The 17,755-nt window shown below is 39.8% G+C and overlaps 1 protein-coding gene across 24 annotated transcripts in view; it reads right to left on the bottom strand.

Annotated features, from left to right (window-relative positions):
* Rbfox2 (RNA binding fox-1 homolog 2) overlaps positions 1-17,755 on the bottom strand; it is a 267,272-nt gene that overhangs the window by 119,402 nt on the left and 130,115 nt on the right. The window lies entirely within an intron of this gene.

Here is a 17,755-nt window from a genome sequence, read left to right as displayed (position 1 = left end):
CTGCCTTTGAAGAGTTTATAAGAGAAGCTAGAATGGTCTATTTATGACCACTTACCATGGGTTGCTCTTAGGATACAATGTGGTAATGACTATAAAATACTCTGTATTAAGCCTGACAAATAGTAAGCATTCAGAAACCAGTAGTTGTTAATCAGCATCTTTATAATTATCATCATCATCACCATCATACCTGTTATCATGTTGTAGGGATGTATGGTTTAGATGTAGTATACTCCAAAGCTCACATCTGAGACAATGCAAGAAGATTTGGAGGAGAAATGATTGGGTTATAGCCTCAACCTAATCAGTGAATTAATTCTCTGATAGTGGTAACTGAAGTGGTAGGGTATGGCTTGAGGAGGCGGGCATTGGGGATGTAACTTTGGGGTATATATTTGTATCTGGCAAGTGGAGATGTCACTCTGTTTTCTGATCATCATGTGAACTGCTTCCCTCTGCCACACTCTTCCTCCATGATGTCCTGCCTCACCTTGAGCCTTGAGGAATGGAGCCTGCTGTCTATGAATTGAGACCTCTGAAAATGTAAGCCCTCAAATAAAATTTTCCTCCCCTAAAATTGTTCTGGTCAGATCCTTTAGTTGCAGCAGCAAAAAAACTGATTAAAACAAGGGATTACAGATTCTTAATTATAAAATAAACAGCTTTAAACTGCAAAATATTGTCACTGAATAGTTTGTTTCTCAAGACTGTGCCCATCAAACTAAGAATTTACATTAAAACTAGGGCAAGACCTCTCCCCACTCATGATCCAGTTACTACAATAATCCTAGGGATACTGTTTCTGGCAAACATTCTCAATTAGTTAGGCAAAGGTTAGCACAACTGAGTCTCACACCTACATTACCCCAATTTTTTACTTCCTGTGAAGCTGACTTCATAGCTTCACGCTGATGATCACAAAAGGAGAAAAGCCACTGAGGCTACAGAACATTTACTTTCAAACGTCAGAGATCAAAAAGGATAGCACAAGGTCTTTTCTTTCCTCCAGAGTGGAGAATACGTGATGGTCATCTCATCAATTTACACTTACCCATCTCCTGCAAGGAACTAGATGCTTCACTGAAAGTGTATATGAAAAACAATGTCACTAGCCTCCTGTAGGTAAATTGTAAGAAATAATGTGTAAGGAAACTGGCATAGCAAAGGACAATTGGCTACAAGAAAATAAACCAACTATGTATTATAGTGATATCAACCAGTTCAACAGCTCTGCTTCATTGATCAGGGAACTGTGCCCTGGTGAGGCTGAATAATTCCTTGTGTTTACACAGCTAGATAGTTGCAGGTCTTACAGTAGATATTACTACACAGTAGATACTCAAATTTTTCTGTACTTACAAAATATATCCTTTACTCAGTTCCCAAACTATGCACCAACTATAAACAACAATGCTCTTGTGTGTGTTGCAGTCCTGCCATAAAGATATAGACTGCCACTGTAAGAATCTGGACAGGCTCCCAAACACCATTTTCAGACTGGCCTACTCCCTTCATCTCTCCTTATCCCCTCAGGTGGTTAGCCTTCATACTTTAAAATTTATATTTCATTGGCCAAAAAAAGATGAACTTCTCACTATCAAATTTTAAGAAACCTGTCAAATGTATTTTGTTTTGTAAAATAATGTAAAAGTAAAGAACTCTATTGCCCAATTTTAATGTAAATTTTAAAATTTAGACTGCTTCTAAAAAGACTTGTAAATCTTAAGGGTTCAAAAGAAATGAAGGTTACCAAAAATGCATATTACAAATAAAGAAAATTATGTGTGCCTGTGTGTGGTGGGAATTAATCAAGAAGAGAGAGCAAATGGAGTATTGTTCTCCTTGTGACCCTTATTAGGTAATATATACTAGGTAACAGCACAGCTCACCTTACAGACTCAAAGCCGCAAAATAAAACTCCTTTAAACGGATGCATAAAAGGGTTCCTTCCTTTGCCCTAAAAGAATGTCATATAGCCCTTATAGAATCTTACCTAAAGTTTGAAAAATGGATCATATTCAAAAATGCATTTTTATCTCAGGTGTTTAGAATTCTGATCACATTTCCTCATTAAAAGAAACACAACACACACATGAAAAGAGATTTGTAAGTGGCAGCTGAATGTGTAGAATGGATCACAAATCTAGTCATGTAATGAGGAAGGTGGGATGTCTGAGTTCACTGAACTGATAATGTACCTGAACTACTATATATAAACAGAAAACATTTTAGATGGTTAAAATTACAACAAATTACAAATAATGCCAATATAGTACACACAAAATTATTTTCCCCCAGTTCATATTATTATTCATTGATTAAAGACAAAATTCACCACTGGCTACGAAGGTAAAGATTTGTGGACATTTAGGAAGGAGTAAGAGGACTTTCAAGGGTTTCAGTGACTGGTATTATAGTTTTGTTTTGCTTTTTTGTGGGGTGGGGGTACCATTTTTTGAAAAATAAGTTCAATTTTATTTCAACATGTACAGCACTTCCATTTTCTCTGACACAAATGTTATTCTAGTCAATCAACCATAAGGAAGGCAATTTTTAATTTTATACATGAAACAAAGGTATAGAGGCAGGGAAAAGAAAACAGATTCATAATAACAGGGAAGGGAAAAGTGACGCTTAATAAATATTTGATGAAAGGAAAGGAGAAAAGAAGGGAAAATAATGTCAATATCTAATAGAATGCTGGAAGTGAGAAGTTTAAACAGTAAAAGCCAGAGACAGAGGCAAAGGGCAGAAAGGGGAACCCAATGTGGCCATGACATTTTTAAAGGGGCAAGAAAATAGGTGGAATGAATCAGAGAGTGCTCAGTACAGATATTCAAGAGTACAGCTGGTACACAGCAGCTGGGATGGGTCTAGAACAGTAACCATTATAATAACTAACATATTATTGGTCATTTGCCATGCACCAGAACTGTTCAGAGAGTTTATGTGGCTCAAAACAATCTCTATGGTAGATAGTATTTTAAAGTGATTTACCCAGTGCCACTGAGACAGAAGGCATCGGAATTTACTTTGGAACCCAATCAGTCTGGTTCCAATGCCTGTGCCATTAAAGCCCTGCAGGGACATACTATCACACACAGGCAGGGACCTGAGTTCCTGGTAAGTGAGAAAGACTGATGGCAGCTACAGAGAGTTCCTGCACTACAGATTCCTACAGCTACTAGGCATGCCCTCATTAAAGAAAAATTAACAAGTAGAAAATCTCTGGAATTTAGCACCCATTGACAAATATTTACTGAATACTATTCACAATTCTAGGCCCTGGGGATATAAGAGTGAAGAAACCAGACAAAAAATCGCAATAGGGATGAGACAGGTCATTAAAAAAAAAAAAAAAAGATGGTGAGTGCTATGGGGAATTTTAAATGGAATGGCTTTAAAAGGCTTTACTGAAAAGGTCACATTTAGGCAGAAATTTAAAGGCAATGAGGAAGATCTAAGGACCTGCAGAAGAGCACTACAGGCAGAAGAAATAAGCACAAAAGGACTGGCAGATGTGAGGAAGAGCAAGAAGGCCAATCCACTGGGCAAGAGTGAGGAATGGGAAGCAGAGGGGAAGAGGGGGGGTCAAAGAGGAACAAAGAACCAGCCTCACCAGACCTTGAAGAGACACTGGCTTTTCCTCTGAGTGAGAAACATCAGCAGATTTTGAGCACGAACAGATTTATATTTTAAAAGGATTAGGTCAGATGCTGTGATCAGAATAAATTATTCAATGGTGGAGGCAGGGAAACCAAGTAGGAGACTTAACAATAATCCAGGCAAGAGAAGACGGCACACTGAACCAGAATAGAAGCAGCAGAGCTAGTAAAAATGGCTCATATTTAGGTTATTTTTCAAAGTTGGAGCCCAAGGGAGTTGCTAATTAATGGGACTGGCATGGGGGAAAGAGAAGAGTCCAGAATGACTACATTTTTTTGTTGTTGTGTTTTGGCCCAAGCTACAGAAAGATGTCATTTCTGAGAAAAGGAAAGTAGTGGGTGGAGCATGTCCGAGGATGGGGCAGGGCAAGTGACAGCAGGAGTACATCTGTGGACCCCTTAAATTTGAGGTCACTATTATATACAGGAATGTCGAGTAGGCAGTTAGAAGCTTCCGTGGAGAAGGCTGAACTAGAACTATACATTTGAGAGTCATTAGCAGTATTTAACTCTCAGTAGGCCATCAGAGTGTGCAGGGCCTTGTTTATTTATTTGTTTATTTATTTATTTTTAAGCAGTTCAATCTGTGAGAATTTACATTTCATGACTTGTTCATTCTCTGAAACATTCCAAATAGCAGTTACTTTGGGGTGGGGGAAGCTCATTTTATCTTGCAATTAATATATGAGCTCCTTGGACCTTGTTATAAATCTAATATTATAAGATTTTAGGAATTTGATTTTTCCTGTATCTTAAAACATTCTGATTTTTCATCATCCGTTACTCATTAACTATTTGTAGCCATGTTTGAAAAAAAAAAAAAAAAGAAGAGAAAAGACTCAAATAATGTAACAGAAGACCAATGGCATATATTCATTTGGCCTAGTGATATAATAGTGAGATAAATCATCACTAAAACATAATCCTTCAGTTTTCTTATTGCATTGTACAAAAAATTGCATTGTCTTTCAAAAAGGGATTTTAAAAGACTGAAGACACTGTCATTACAGTTTGCTTAGTTTTCAGCAAACACAGTTATGATCAGGCTTTTTGATGGCAAAGAGAAGAAAATTAACTGAGGAAAACATTCATAATAATTATCAGATGAAGCAAAAGATGAATGCAAAGATAACAAGACTCTTAAGCTCTAGTGATGATGGCAGAATCTGATGAAAAAAGTTTCAAGACTATGACTGCTTAGATACCCTACCTTAGATGCATTTTCTCAAAGTTAAGAATCAGGTGGGGTTGTGGCTCAGTGGTGGAGCACTTGACTTGCACATGTGAGGCATGGGGTTCAAGCCTCAGCACCACATAAAAATAAATAAATAAAATAAAGGTATTGTGTCCATCTACAACTAAAAAATACATATATTAAAAAAAAGAATCAGTAAGTGAACAATGTATTTCTTTATTTTTTCCTTTTTTTTTTTTTAGTTTTAGATGAACACAATATCTTCATTTATTTATTTATTTTTATTTGTGCTGAGGATGGAAACTGATGCCTCACACCTGTGAGGCAGGCGCTCTACCACAGAGCCGTAGCCCCAGGCCCTGAACAATATATTTCTAAGAGCAAAAAGGAAATATGATATACTCGTTCAGTTCAACAGAAAGGATTTCTTCATCGTTATTTTGCAACAAAAACTTGATCCTATTTCACTAAAAAGATGTGACAATATTCCTTCATCTCACAATATTTATGACAAAACTTACACGGTTGGCAAGTGCACAATGTTGAAGGAAGGTATACATATAAAGGAAACTGATGATATAGAAATGGAAAAAAATTCTTTCGACTGATCATTCTGAATAGTGTTTTAAATCTAGACAGATACTTTTTGTAATTATCTAGATAGATACTTTTTGTAATTATGGAGCAAAAAAGACATTCATCCCCTCTCCAACAAAATTATGTGTCACCAAAGGTTTTTTTAAAACCTTCAAACATTGCATTTTAGACTATTTAACTGTAAGAACCAGGAGTAATTATAAGCTAGGCCACTGGAGATAAAATTTAAATCTGGAATCAAGATGTATAAGAAGGACACGTTCCAGATAGCCATGATGGTTTACAAGCAACCAACTGCATTTAAAAAGGAAGATGACTTTTCTGCTATACTCACTTTTAAAACCAGGAAAATAGAGAATAAAAAATTTGAGTAGTATGTCAGTGAAAATATCATACACTGGGCAGATTCAGATCTAGACAGGTAGAAAGCTACAAAAGAACAAGAACAAAGGGTCAAAGGTTGTACAAGTACTGACATAAGAAATAAAATCTTCTAGATTTTTCAAATAGAAAAGAAGAAATCAAAAACACATTACCATATTTCAAAATGACTTGATGATTCTAATTAGGAAAATCTACTAATAATCTTCTCAGCTCAATGTATTCTGAGATTAACAGATCCAAAATCTCCTGTTAAGAAAAAATACTGAGGGCTAGGTGGATATAGCTGAGTGGTAAACTTCTCAACCAATATGTGTGAGACCCTGGATTCAATTTCCACCACAGCAAAACAAAAACCAACCAATCAAACAAAAAACAATCTAAAGTGATCTTCTACTCATACAACACTAAAGGAGCTGGTAAACAAACTGATAAGATGGCCAGAATCTATATTTTTGAAAGAGTAACTGGAAGACAGCTGTAATGATGTGGATGGATATGAAGTGTTCCTCCAAAGACTTGTGTTTTGAAGGCTTGCTCCCCAAAGCAGCAATGGCAAAAAGAGGGGGTTTGGGGAAGTGATGGGATCATGAGAGCTCTGGTCTCATCAGTGAATTAATCCACTGATGGATTAATAATCTAATGGATTTATTGGAGGTAGTAAAAATTCTAGGAGATGGGGCCTAGTTAAAAGAAATAGGCCACTGGGAGTGTGCTCTAGAAGGGCCGTTTCTTGCCCCTCGCCCTGTTCTGAGGAGCACTCTCTTTGCTTCCCAGATGCCATGAGTTGAGCAGTTTTCCTCTGCCATACCCTTCCCCCATGATGTTCTGTCACATCTAAGGCTCAGAGTAATAGAGCTGGCTGGCCAGCCATCGTGTGAAACCTCTGAAACCATGAGCCAAAATAAACTTTCCTCCTCTAAGTTGTCCTTGTCAGGTATTTTGGTCACAGTGATGACAAGATGACTAGCGCAATAGCCCATGAGATATTCTACAACACGATTGATAAAAGTACAGCTAATGCTTCCATTTGGGGAAAAACATCAATAATAAGACAGTTCCCCACAAAGCTAGGAAATGAATTTTCAGGAATAAATACAGAACACTAGAAAGAGAATGTCTACCCTCTCAACGGTAAGCATAGATCTCAGGGAAAAGGAATAAGAAGACAGGATACTGATACAAAGAGAAAACATTCAGTGTTGCAAAAAAGATTAAAAAAAAAAAAAAGTGGGGGTATAGCTCACTGATAGCATGCTTGCCTAGCAGGTGCAAAGCCCTGGGTTCCATCCCTGGTTCTCTAACAAAACAAAACATGGGGCTGGGGATGTGGCTCAAGCGGTAGCGCGCTCGCCTGGCATGCGTGTGGCCCAGGTTCGATCCTCAGCACCACATACAAACAAAGACGTTATGTCTGTCGAAAACTAAAAAAATAAATATTAAAAATTCTCTCTCTCTCTCTAAAAAAAAAAAAACATGAGCAGCATTCACATGTGATTTTTCAGTCATGTAAGGGTGATATGAAAGTAGTTTTATAAAATGTCTTTCTCATTTCTAATAAAATTGTTTTTCACTATCCCTTTATTCTAATTTCTTAAATAAGTCATAAGAAGACTGAGTAATTTAAGAAATTCAAAAGGGTCCACTGGATTCTAATGATAAATATTTTTATCTGTTTTTCCTAGTTAAAGGTATGAAAATGGATAAAATCACTGAATGAAAGAGAATCAAGAAAAAAGGTCCAAGGACTTGGTCCAGAGTATTATAACTCTAAAACTGAGGAGGAAAAACTTCCAATGAGGTAGGAAGAACATCAACAAACTCAAGTATCTAACAGAACATCTGGGTGGGAGCGGAGGGTGGAACCTCTATAGATGGATCAGGTAAAAACAGGGCTGAGACCTGACTGCTACATTTAGCAGTGTGGATATTACTGGTAGCCATGATAAGAGCCATTTCAGTGAAATAGTGACAATAAAAACCTGACTGTATGGGTTTAAGAAGGAATGAGAAGAGAAGAGCTGGTGTAATCAAGTATAAACAACCCTACTGAATTTTGCTCTAAAGGAAGAAAAATTCAGAATAGCTGGAAGAAAAGTGATGAAAGAAGGGGCTGGGGATACAGCTCAGTTGGTAGAGTGCTTGCCTTGCAGTTCAGTCTCCAGCACGGCAAAGAAAAAAACATTAAAGAAGAATATAACCATATGATGATGGGACTAATCCAATAAAGAGAGGAAACTCAGTGACCCCAGAGAGAGGAGAGAGAACTCCTGGGTCCATGTCCTAAACAGACTGGCAGAGAGGGCCCAGTACGCGACTGGAGAGGCAATTTATACAGAAATGTGATTGCTTTCTAGGGGCAGGGAGTTGACACCGACGGCTGGAGGTAGGAGATCCTTCCTCGGTGCTTCAGATTCTCTGGAATCTATAAGAAACCAACGGCACAGAGGAGGATGACTGAAGAGCAGCTGTGGCATCCTGGGAGTCTGGCCTAGATGGCATCATGGTTTGAGGGCACCTTTCACACTTACCCTCATGGTTCTGTTCTCTGAAATCTCTTGTAATCGTCAAATGGTATCACTTTGGGGACAGGGAATGGAAGGCACAAAGGAGTCACTGGTCCCCAATGATTCTGAAAGTTAGAAGTTCCTCCACTAGGCCCCAAGGTTGGGAGAACAGCTCTCCATGACTCCCAGCTCCAGCATTCAACCTCAGAGTCACCATCCCTTTAAATGAAAGGCAGCATGTGTCAGCAGCTGAGGAGTTTTCTCAGCCTGTTTCCTGCTGCAGAATCTTATGGGTGTCCAACAGCCTCTTCTCATCTTGTTCAATCTTCTCTTCCTGTTCAATCCCAGCTACAAGGGGTATCCTTGAATCTCTCTGTATTAAACTAAAGGCTATCTCCACAAATACCTTCGAGATAAGCCCTTCCTTTCCTGAGGCAACTGTTAAAATAGTGAAAAGCCCTGTTTGACTGAGAGGCCTTTTTCTTTTTTGTGGTACTGGGAATGGAACTGAGGAGCACTCTTCCACTGAGATACACCCCCAGCCCTTTCATTTTTTATTTTGAGAAGTTGCAGAGGCTGGCCTTGAACTTGCAACCCTTTTGCCTCAGCCTTCTGCATAGCTGGGATTACAGGTATGCGCCACCAGGCCTAGCTCTCAGAGTCTTTTATAACTAGACGGTACCCTAAGACACCACCTTTGGTTTTCCTGAGATCTTGCCAAAAGGTTTTACAGTCATCCTCAGGGTTTGATCTTTGGACCACTGTTCTCTTGGCAGTGCCCTTGAACTGATCTTTGCTAGGAACCCATGTCTTAATTTTACCATCAATTCCCATCCAGAAAGGCTGAGAATTTTCAAAAACTTTCAATTCTGGCTCTTCTTGTGTTTGACAAGCAGCCTGGGGTGTTTGTGATGTTTTGCTGGGATTCTACTTAGCTAGTTCCCAATGCATTTTCTGCTTCCCACATAACTATGAATGAGTGTTGTTAAACTTTCTACCACTACATAACAAAGACCCCCTTTCTTCCATTTCTTTCCTTAAACTCCTTTGAGGCAACCCCCGCAAAGACCCAATATTAGCCAGGCGTGGTGGTGCACGCCTGTAATGCCAGCGGCTCAGGAGGCTGAGGCAGGAGGACTGCAAATTCAAAGCCAGTCTCAGCAATTTAGCAAGGCCCTAAGCAACATAGCAAAACCCTGTCTCAAAATATAAAAAGATCCAAATCTTTTTCTAAGACATTTTAAGGTATTCTGATCCTCAAGAATACTCTCCTCAAAGTCTACTGCCCCATTCCAAAGTTTAAATTTGTGGTATAAAGCACCCTACTCTTGGTATCAAAATTTGTAGTTTTTTATTTCTGTGTAACAAATATCTCCCAAATATAGCAGCGTAAAACAACCCTTATCTCACAGCTCATGTGGATGAGAAATCCACTGGGTTAGCTGGAGGCCTCTAGCTCAGGGTGCCTCACCAGGCTGCAGTCATCAAGGCTCAGCTGACAAGGACCCAATGCCAGGCTCACTCACTGGGCTGCTGGCAGGCCACAGGTCTTCACTGGCTGTTGGCCCTGCCCATCAGCTCCTTGCCATGTGGGTCTTTCCAAAGGGCTACTCATGGCATGGCAGTTTGCTCCTCCCAGTATAAAAGCTCTAAGAGAGAACAAGAAGGGTGAGTACTCAAGGTCAAAGCTACAGTCTCTTGGTAAACCAATCTTGGAAGTGACATCTCATCACTTCTACCATATTCTATTCATTCAAAGTGAACCACTAGGCCTAGTCTACACTCCAGGAAAAGGAATTAATTACATAAGGATCTGAGCAAGAAAAGGTTGGGGGTCACTGGAGAATATCTTAGATGTTGTCTATCACAGACCAGCTGGAAGCATCATAGTCTAGTGGTTTAGAGAACTGACTCTGGAACACAACTGCTGAGTTTGAACCTTGATTCCCCATTTGAACATGAAATAAGACAATTGCTGGGAAAGCACCTGACCCAGAGCCTCATGCAAAGGAGACATCTGATAATTTCTGTTCTCTTCTCCCTTCCAATCTTAACTGTCTTTAACTGTCTTGAAATTTTCTCTGATAGAAGATGCTAGCCACAAACAAAGAGCAACATGAAAAAAAATGCTTTTGATTTCAACAAATCCTGGAAACTTATTTTTAATGGAAGAAAATAAGATAAAAATAAACAACTACAAATAATGAAATAAAGCAGAGGCAACATGCTCCCCCAAACATGTACCTTCCCCCCACAATGTTTGCCACCTACTGTACTGTTTAGTGAGACTTTCAGTCTAATCTGAACTCAAAATCATCATGATGCTTTATTTTAAAAAAATATTTATTTTCTAGTTTTTCGGTGAACACAACATCTTTATTTTATTTTTATATGGTGCTGAGGATCGAACCCAGTGCCCTGCACATGCCAGGAGAGCACGTTACCACTTAAGCCACACTCCCAGCCCCCATCATGATGCTTTTTACAGAATAAATCATTTTAAACAGAATAAATCATTAACAATATTTTTACTTAGATGTCAGTTTTCCTGAGGAACAGCATTTAACAAAATGCTGCTAGGAAGTATCCATGCCTGTTTTACAGACGATACAAGGACACAAAGACCACGTGACCTATACATAATCACCCAACAGATGAAGGACTGAGCTGGGGACAGAGCTATAACCAGCATATGGTGTAGTAGACAATGAAGCCATAATTAGTTATTTCTGATTTTCAGGAATATAGGAATCTTGCTAAAACTTTTAGAGACTGAAGGGTCGATCTTATCCTTAGAGGAAATAATATGACAGTTATTTACTTTAAAGAACTAAGGCTAGGTCTAGATTTCATTAATCCTTAATTAATGGTTTAGACTCACAAAATCACATAAAACACTACAGAAGTTAATAAACAAGAAAGTATAAAACCTATAGGTTTCAGACCGTGGACTCACCCATTTCCAGGTGGAGCCTCTGCTACTCACAATGGTGCCACCCACAGTCTCAACCTTCAGCCAGGGCTTGTGGGCTGCTTCCTCCATGCTGGCCTTGTAAGACAGCTAATGTGTTTCCCCTCATTAACACAAGTGCAAGATGCTGAGAAAATATTCTTGAAGAGGAGCAGCATACTCACATTCAGAGAAGGCTGTCACTTCTAAAAGGGAATGCAATGCTTTTTAACTAGTCAAGTTTTAAAAGCAATCCATATTTCCAGAACCAAGAAGGAAAAAAAGAGAGTTAGTAAAAAGGAAGACTACAATTCTTAAAATGTGCTTTTTTTCTGTTGGAAAAAGGGCCTAAGGAAACGTATCCTGAGAGTGGTACAACCCCCACCTTCCCTCCTTGTCAATTAGTATGTCTACTTTGTTCCAAATTTATCCTTTATAAGTTTTACAACAAAATTCCATATTCTGATTTGAAACATGACAAAATGTTCAAGGTTAAACGCCATATTAAAATAAATCATAAAGGCAGCTTTCTTATTGAACTGGAAGTCTACCACCTTTTAGCATTAATATGTAAGACATTCATCTTCTAACTAAAAACTTTATCCTCACTGCCAAACTTTGACCCAAAGTCTTTTTACCTTATACTTGAACAACTACAATAGTAACTGATCTCTGTATTCGAGTCTCTCTCCCAACTATCCTTTCCACAGAACCAAATTACAAAGCAGTGTTTAAAGAAGGTTGACAAACTTTCACGAACCCTTATCCTCTATGGAACAGTGACCGACTGAGTAGGATTCAAGATCCTCCAAGTTATCCAACAAGCCGTCTTTTTCATTCCTCTCTCTTCACATGACAAGGGTCTCTTCATTATTCTGTCTTCCCTTCTTTTCACTCGACAGGTGTCCAGTCAGTGCCATTATGTTTCAGGCACCTTTTTAGGCACAGAACATCTACCAGTGCTTTCATGAAGGAAGAAAAGCCATAACAAATATATAGCATTGTAAGATGGTGGTGGTTGCTATGGAGAAAAGTAAAAATGGGTGAAAGGAGATGAACCAAGAGGTGTGAATTATCTTTATATAGATAATTCCTTTAAGCATAACATCTGAGTACAGATCTCATGTAAACAAAACAGAAGTCATGCAGCGCTCTGGGGGAAGAGCAGTGGAACGGGTAAGAAAGAGCTACAGCCCTGAGAAAAGGGTTCAAATAATGACCAGAAGGTTGGTATGGTACCAGTGGAGTGGACAGAGAAGGAGCAGGGAAGGAAATGAGGTGGAAGACTCAGTGGGGCAACAGTGGGAGAGCAAACCGGGTAGGGCCACAGGGGCCAATGCAGCATCAGGCTGGGTGTGCTGCGTGAGAACTGAAGCCACTGGGGTGTTTCGGGCAGAGGAGCAGTGTAAGGTGATTTTAAAGGATCACTTTGGCTGCTGTGTTGAAAAGAAACTTTAGGAAGAGGAATGGGGAAAAAAGAACAGAAGCAGTGAGGCTAGTATTAAAATTAATAACACAGACAAGAGACAGCAGTGACTTGGGACAGGATGACTGCCGTGGGACTTTCGAGAAGTGGCCAGTTTCACGCTACTCTCCACACCTGCATCTGCTCTGCTGTGCCAGCTGGCCTCCACTTAGTCCTGCCAGACCTGTGCTCCAGCCTCTCTGCCTCAGACACCTTCCCCAGACGACCCTGTCTTCTGCACACGCCTGTTTTTCTGAACTTCTGTGGACAGCTGCCCACACCACTTACTGATTGGCAATGAGTCTTTGCTACAATGTATAGTTATTGATCTATTGACCCTCTGTCCTTTTACTCCACTGTCCTTGAGAAAGAATAATTTATAGCTGTTGGCAGTCTCATGTTGATGTATAAAGAAATATTCAATAAATGTTTGCTGATAAACAACATAAATCACTTAGAAATCACTATCCCTCAAAAAAAAATCATCATTACTCATTTCCTCCTTAAACTGCTGAAGTCAGAGAGATGCCAGACAAGGCTGTCCCAAGAGAATCGTTGCCCATCACCCAGGCATGCATCATCTGGACCTACAATTCTCAGCTGTTGTTAGTTGCCACCTACAAGCCACCGCTATTTCTCTAGATCGATGGTTTTCAAAGTGTGCTATCTGGACCAGCAGCAGCAACTGGGAACTTAACAGAACTGTCAACTCCTGGGCCTGCCCAGACCTAACGAATCCAGCATTTCACACAGTGCTTTGTGTGAAATCTGCATTCTAATGCACTACTAAGTCTGAAACTACTGCACTATCTTTAAGATAGCTTAAGATAGTTCCCAGTTTTTCCAAGAGAATTCCAGAACAACTCCATCCTGGTTCCCATCTTCATTCACCTCAAGCATCATCAGAAGTCAAGCTTTTGAGATGGCTCACCCATGCGGGTCAGCATGTCTGTTCTGATGCCATCGCCTGCCCTTCCCTGTCCTCCCAAACCCTGGAAGTCACAGGCTCACCTCAGCAAACTCCCTCTGTAGACTTGCCCTCTCGATGATGCTTCCTGCCTTTTTCCCTCTAAAGGAAACTTGACAATTCGGTTGCTTCTGCAGTAAAAGCAGAAGCCAGCATCACCTTAACCAAAACTTTGGCCTCCAAGGTCTTCTTTTTAATGTCTTCAGCACCGAGTGTATTTCCTCACCACTTCACCTCAGCCACCCACCTAGCATCACAACCTAACACTGTCACACCTCCAAAACTTTCAAGAATTTCAAGCATTCTATTACCACATCAAGAGTTTGCCTGCGCTAATAGTTTTCCTACTAGCAATTCTCCAACCTCCTTCCTGAAGCTCCCAGTCACCAAACTGATTTCAGCATTGTTTTATCTCCCCGGCCCCTGGAGCTCCTTCTTAATTCCAAGCCAGGTTAGATTTGATGACTCAGAACCACAGCTGGTCCTGTCCAAAAGTCTTAATCCCCTAGTCCCCTTTTGCCTTAGTCTAACTTATCTGGAAAAACCTCTGGTTATCTCTCTTGCATCTAAACAACACAAGATTGTGGGATTAAAAACACACAACTGACCTGCTACCATTCACAAGAATATGAGTGTGGTTTTTCTAACCACAAAGCTCAAGCCTACTCTACCACTAGTAAATTCACTCCTCACTGTTCGCACCCTTCCTCTTTCCTCAAATCTGCAATGCTTCTCCACTCCCTACACTTCTGCTTTCAACTATATACCCCTTACATGTCACAGCGAAAGCAGATATGATCAAAGGACACCCTCATCTACCCGAAGCCAATGTCACCATGCTACCTGACTCTAAACCCATACACTCTCTCCCTTTCTTCTTAAAAAGAAAAAGTGCATCTCATCTTAAGGCCAATCCCTCTTCTCTAAGTTGGATATAACAAATTGGCACCCATAATTAGCCTCTTTCTTCCCAGCACTCTTTATTTCTTCCTCTCTACTTGGATCTTGCCTTACACCTATCTTTTAAAAGTCCATCCTTGAGCCTACAATTCCCCTCTAGTTACTGCCCCAGTTCAGGTCTCTGCTCCACAATATTCACTGTCTCAACGTCCTCACCTACCAAATAACAGCTCAATCCATTCCGAGGCTAATTTCCATCACCCCAAATGAAATGGCTCTTACCAAGTTTACCAATGACTAACATAAAACCAAGGCCAATGGCCTATTACTTGTTTTAAATTATCCAAACCCAGCAGCACTTTCTTCTCCAGAGCAAAACTGCCTAGTTTTCTTCCTACCCCACCCAATTCTTCTCAGTAACCTTCGGACCTCTACTGAAATGACTCAGGGCTTTGATCTCAGCATATTCTCTAGTTACATTTAATTCTCAAGCTTTAAATATCACTAATGAACCTCAACCCACAACTCATATCTCTCTTCTGAGTACCAGATTCATATCAAATGGCCACTCCATTTAGACAGAAGTCAAACTTATCAAATCCAAGCCACACAAATTGCTTTTTGTGTCTGTTATCTCTTCTGTTGTAATGAAATGGCCCCTCCATCCATATTTCTCAAATCAAAAGCTGAATAACTCAGATTCCTCTTTAATTTTAACTCTCACCCAAGCCATCTTATTTTGTCCTAGCAAAAGCTGCCCTCCAGACTCTTTAGATGACAGCAATAGCCTCCTGACCTCACTTATTGCTCTGCCTACATAAGTCACCTCCCCCTTGTAAGCTCCCAATACCTTCCTGGTTTAACCAGAACAAAATTCAGATCTCCACCATGGGGAATGACCTGGCTTTGCCCACCTCTCCATCCTTATCATCCTACCATTCTTTTGTTCTCCACACTTGAACCACAACATCCTTCTTTCTGTCCAGACTCATTCCTACCCATGGACACTGCGTTTGCTACTACTTCTGCCTGTACTGCATTCCACATTGTGACAAGATGTGTCTCTTACCATTTAGTCTTCTTTTCTAAACCACTCAGAGGCATATTACCTTGTCTTCTCTACAGCCTTTACCAGTTCTTGGAGCTATTTTGTTCACGTTTACCATTCGTATAAAACAAACAAACTCACTCTATGGGAAAGGACTCTGTCTTGTTCACTACTCTTTCACCACTCCTCAGGAGACGATCAGTACATAGGAGTCTCAATAAATATGCACTAACTGCATCAGTCTCATATTATTAATAACTTGTTTAGACCCATACAGTTTTCTGAGCTTTTAAATTATTTATTAAACCAATTTGATTCAAAGTATAAATATAAATTCTGCAACAATAAAGGAAGCCTCTTGCTATCTCTCTAATATTCAAATCTGATCATACTTGACCTTGTTTAAAATCTATCAATGGTCCCTAAGTGGAATAAAAAAAAATTTTACATCTTTTAGACAATCTAAAATAATCTAACCTATGCCTCTGTCTCTGTATGTCTGTCTGTCTCTGTCTCTCTCTCTCTCACTCTCTCTCTCTGGTCATGCAGGGACAGAACCCAGGGCTTCGCACATGCTAGGCAAATGCTCTACCACTGAACTACATCTTCAGCCCTTTCTAATTTTACTTTCTTTTGAGCCAGGATCTTACTGAATTGCCCAGGCTGGACTCATACTTGGGATCCTCCTGTCTCGTCCTCCTGAGTAGCGAGGATTATAGACATGCTTGGCACTTCTATAATTTTTTTTACCACCCCTATTCCACTCATCCCATGCATATAAGCCACATGGAGTTACATTATATATGGCTCTATATGTATATGTGTATATACTGTTTCACCAATCTATTCCTTTTTAGAAAAATCAGTGCCCCTCCCTTTCTACCCCTCAATCCATCTTGCCTGTCTACCTCTACTGTACAGACCTCTTAGAACTTTTAGATGCTGCTAGCTTTTCTGACCTGCATCTGCTTTGCCTCCTGTTAAAATGGGAGCTCTCACCCTACTCCTAAAGCCCAGCCCATTTTCTCAAAGCAGAAGCAATTAGCCCTTCTTTCATATATACTGTTTACTAAAAATGATTTATTCAATTAACTTTCAAATATGATCAAGTCTCATTCATTCATTCTGCAGTGCTGGGGAGTGAACCCAGGGCCTTACATATGCTAAGCACACTTCCTATCACTGACCTACACCCCCATCCCATCTCTTTTATTCAAAATAAAACAAAGCTTCTTCATGCCACATCTAGGTATCCTCTATATTCACCAGAGTCAAAATTTTCCAACAATTATCTATACTAACTATTTTTATCTCCATTTCCTTGCCTCTCCCATGAACTACTCAACTGACTCCATGCAGGCTTCTGTCCTCATTATTCCACCAAAATAACCCTTGCTAACATCACAGTGACTGCCACATTACTAAACCCATGGACACTTTCAGTTCTCTTTTTGCCACATTCTCTTACCTTGACTTCCTAGTGACCTGGTTTTTCTCCTAAAGAACAAGTTTTCTAGAATCTTATTCCCTGCTTCCTTTGTGGGTTCATACTTCTCTCACAGGCATTAACTTCTCTTCTTGCTCCATATTGCCTCCCTAGGCCATTCTCATTCTCCATGGCTTCAATATCCACTGCATGCAAGTTTTCTCAAATTTCCATAGTTTAAGTCTTTACCTTTACTTGTTATTTCCAGAACCAGGTAGGCAGCTATCTAAAGAATATCTCCTCTTTAACATCTCACAGTTACCCCAAAAATGCCAAATCCAAAATCAAATCCATGATTCTCTTCATTTTCCCTCCTCTTCCAAATCAAGACAACCGCCTCTCACTTCACCTCATGAAGACGTCTCATTCAGTTCTGCTTTGCGGCTACCTTATCACCACCATTCCCTGTCACTGAGATGTTACACAGCAATCACCTAATTTCTCTCTGTATTTTTATTCTCCCCTAATCTGTGTAGACAGCTTTAAAAAACAAAAAACAAAAATAAAAACAAAACCCTCAATCTAATTATAACCTCTAACTCACCCTACTCCTAATCCTACTTAAAATCCTTTAATGGCTTTTCACTGCCAAGT

The sequence above is a fragment of the Marmota flaviventris genome, chromosome 3 (genome assembly GCF_047511675.1).
Source record: "Marmota flaviventris isolate mMarFla1 chromosome 3, mMarFla1.hap1, whole genome shotgun sequence".
Taxonomy (NCBI): Eukaryota; Metazoa; Chordata; class Mammalia; order Rodentia; family Sciuridae; genus Marmota; species Marmota flaviventris.
The sequence above is the reverse complement of the archived record's forward strand: the minus strand, read 5'-3'. Positions and strand labels throughout refer to the sequence as shown.